General features: G+C 36.2%; 1 pseudogene; it reads right to left on the bottom strand.

Moving 5' to 3' along the window:
• Positions 1-1,665: 1,665 nt before the first annotated feature.
• On the bottom strand, positions 1,666-2,387 carry LOC114701082 (annotated as a pseudogene).
• Between the last annotated feature and the right edge of the window lie 1,502 nt (positions 2,388-3,889).

The following is a 3,889-nucleotide window of genomic DNA, read 5'->3' as shown; positions in this document are numbered from 1 at the left end:
TTCCTCAAACTCCATGGAAACAACTTCTCTGAGAAGTGCCTGTTTTGCATAGTTTTAAATATTGATTTTTGCAATTATTTATTAAATATTTTGCATCTGCACATTTTTGAAGTTTTCCAGGCTTTGCCACTGAGAGAATTATTGCAATAATCATGACTTGTGACTATTATACATCTATTTCTACTAAAACATTCCAGGAAGTAGGCAATTTAGCCAAAGAACATATACATTTTTAATTTTAATAGGCATTACTAATTTGCTTTCCTGAGGCTATAAAAGTGCCTCATTGGATAGAAACTTGTTGCATTTACTTTTTCCCAATTGAAACAATAAATAGAGATGTTAGTATGTTCTTCACACTTGATAATAACATCTGGTAGTATAGAATACCTCAGAGTTTTTGTTTTCCACTTTTCCATACCAACTTTCAGCTAGATTATAGATTTAAGAAGAAAAAATATTGTGATCTTTAAAAATTGTATATGTTCAATGATATTTTGAAAGAAAGTACTTTATTAACTCCATGTAATTCTCCAATAAAATATTTGTCAAATGTTTCTTATTGTTGAGTTGTAAAAATTATTCCAATAAGATTTGCCTGCTTTATATATGAACATTCTTTCAAATACAGCATTTGTTATTGTATGTATTGTTCCCAGTTCTATTTCTAGGAATATCTTGGTAGCTTAGAGGTTTACTGTGGATTACAGTTATTACCAGTCTTCAGCTAACATCATGGGAAATACTTTGTAGAAGTGAACTTTACTTTGTTCTGTTTATTGAACTAAGAAACAATAAACACCCTGGCTGAATCTATGTTTTTTTTTTTATCACATTTTTTATTTTAATTTTTATAATTTTATTATTTGATTATACTTACTTTGGAAAAAGGTAGAGAAAACATTAATTGCAAGGAAATTTTATGCAGTATGACTGTAACAAATACTTATAGGTTTATGTATATTCCCTTCTTTCTGTACATTTACACACCATTTAAAATGAAAAACACTATCACAAAATGCTTGCACCTTCTCGTTTCATACTACAAAGTGACCATTTCTTCATGAGAAAACAAGATTTCCACTTGATTGCTTCACAGCTGTAGTATAATGAAACATGGTACATCTATCTAATTTTTCGATTTTTTAATTGTTTTGAATATTTTGCTATTACAGATAGTTGCCTTCTTTACACATGATTCTTGGAATGAATAGCTCTATTCCCAGAGTAACAAGGTGCAGGAAGTATTGTCAAGCCTCTGATGCATTGTCCCAAAGTACCCTTCAGAAAGATGGTACCCATTTGTCATCATACTGATAGCCAGTCTTGTTTCCAATTCATAGTCATTTAATATCAGCTTAGGAAACTGGATATTCTCTCCAATCATCATTTCTGTGAATTTCCAGAAGTGAGACTGCTTTGCTCCCCTGTGCTGCAAGACTTCCTGATCCTGAAGACCATTTGCTTTCTCTTGGGATTCTGGAGGAGTCAATACTTTGAGTGAGCCTCTAACGGTGTAATGTCTTGCCAGCTTACCAATTGTTCTTCTTTCTAGGCAAAAGCGTGAAGGCTGAACGTCTTTATATTCTTCTTTTTTTTTTTAATGTCAAGTAAATCCCCCAAACAACTAAAAATAAAATGCCTTTTTATGGTAGTCATGCTATTTTAATGTCTTACTGGAGAAACAGAAAACTGGACCATGCTTTTTAGGTTATGGAGTTTCTGACGATATTTGACCCTATTTGAAGCATGATAATGAGAATTAAACTTTTGGCTTTATTTACATTTTCTTTCATGCTCTTAAAATCCCATCCATTGATACTGCTTCTTCATGTTCCACCCAACAATCATAATTGGTTGCCATGACAATTCTTTCATAACAAATCACAGCCTCCTTAGCAAGCATGGCCTCTGGAACCATGGTCATACTGTTGACATCTAAACAACCAGGTGCATTGCACACTATAAAGCTTTCTACCCAGAGCATAAATGAGGCCCTTCAGTTGTGGCCATGGTCCCCTTTGAAGGGTATTGAAGCCCTAGCTTCTTACTGTTTCTATGAGGACTTCTCTTGTTTGGGGGCAAAACAGTTCAGCCATTTGATATTGCATATTTCTCTTACACTGATCAATGATGACAATGTCATCAGGCAAGATTCCCTCCATTAAGGGCCTTCAAGCTGTGGTCATTATGACACAAAGCCCAGATGTTCTTCTGGTAGTTGACTTTTGAAAGCATGATGGTGTGTCTTACAAGAAATAAACAATCAACCCTTTTCTTCCTCCAAATTAAGGCACCAGATGGCTTGCTAAGTAGAGTATCACATATTTTTCTGTTCTTCCTTCTAAAATTTTTGGATCCTCCAAGACAGTGCCACCAATTATCATTACTGCCATGCAAGTTTAAAAATTTCATGTGCGAACAATGAGTTATGATCAAATCTACACCCACTACCTCATCTCCAACTTTTCCTGTATCCCCAGGGCCCTTTTTTCCCACCCACATTCGTGGCCTCTTATTTCACCCTGCTAAGTTCATTTAGTGAAGCCAATATGTACCTGGGTACAGGAACATCCACTGGCACATGAGCAACTAGCCTATCAGTAGTCATATCTCTGAGAAAAACTTCACATTCCCACTTCCCTAGCAGCTGTCAATGACTTCTCAAGTCAGTATAGGACTCTATGAGCCCCTCACCAACCATGCTGGGTTTTTTGTTTGTTTTGTTTTTTTGTGGCTTTCTGGATCTTGTGTAATTCCTCTACATGCAATCATAGCTGCTGTGAGCTCATCTGCGCAAGTCTGCTGTTCTGACCAGCAAGTGCTGTTTTTCTGCAGAATTCTATTACCTCTGGCTCATAGAATGTATCTTCCTCTTCATTAATGATCCCCAGGCATTGGGTGTGATCTAGGTGTCCCGATGAAGTCTGAGCACTTCACGATCTCTTATTTTCTTTTTGTTGATCAGCTCCTAGTCCATTCATTAATTGTCATATACACATATTTGTTGAGAATTGAGAGTTGTACCAAATGTGGTTTGGGGGAGAGCAGCTTAACATTATTTCCATTCTGTAGAATAATAGTCAGTTCTCTGTTAAGGCTTGTGACATACCCAGACACAGGTTATTAGACTAGCTAACAGTATTGGCAATAAACGTTTCTTTTCCAGTGTGCTTTAAATCTAGGCCAAAAGTGGATGGTTAATCACATAACATTTGTGCAATTATTGCACTAGTAGACATGTCTTGTCCAGCCCATTGTTTATTTAGTCCCCAGGGTTCACAGCTGGCTAAGACTATTGATTGCTTTTATCCTCCTGGATCATGCATAACACTTTCCAACATTATAAAAGCTGGTTGTTGGTGTTGAAGTTTCCAGGTCAATAACAGCTTAATTTGGCCAAGTCCAGTAAGTGACTCAAGTATGTGGTCTTCAGTAATGGACAATTAGTCTTAAGTTCTAGAGGGTAAACAAGAGCATTGACAACAGTTTGTGATGTTTTTGAGTGCATGGAACCCAACTGACTAATAACTTGAAGATATTAGCCATACCTATCATTGGCTTTTTGTTTGTTATTCTATGGCATCTGATAAAGGAGCTGCCCCTCCATATAACTTCATTTAAACTTTTTTTTACATCTACACACACACACACACACACACACACACACACACACACACACACACACACACACCTAAAACCATAGGATTCTATATTTCCTTTTTAAAGATCTTTACTAGTAGATACCTGTCTCTAAATCCTTTCCTCTACCACCCTGCCTTCCCATCTATCATCTCACTGAATTGTTCCAGTCATATTATTTATCTTTTCCCCCTTCTTTTCATCTTCATTCTACTATTACCTCCTAAAATCCCCCCAAAGGCTCACT

The sequence above is a fragment of the Peromyscus leucopus genome, chromosome 17 (assembly GCF_004664715.2).
Source record: "Peromyscus leucopus breed LL Stock chromosome 17, UCI_PerLeu_2.1, whole genome shotgun sequence".
NCBI lineage: Eukaryota > Metazoa > Chordata > Mammalia > Rodentia > Cricetidae > Peromyscus > Peromyscus leucopus.
Note: the sequence above shows the minus strand (reverse complement) of the source record. Positions and strands in the feature narration are given on the sequence as shown.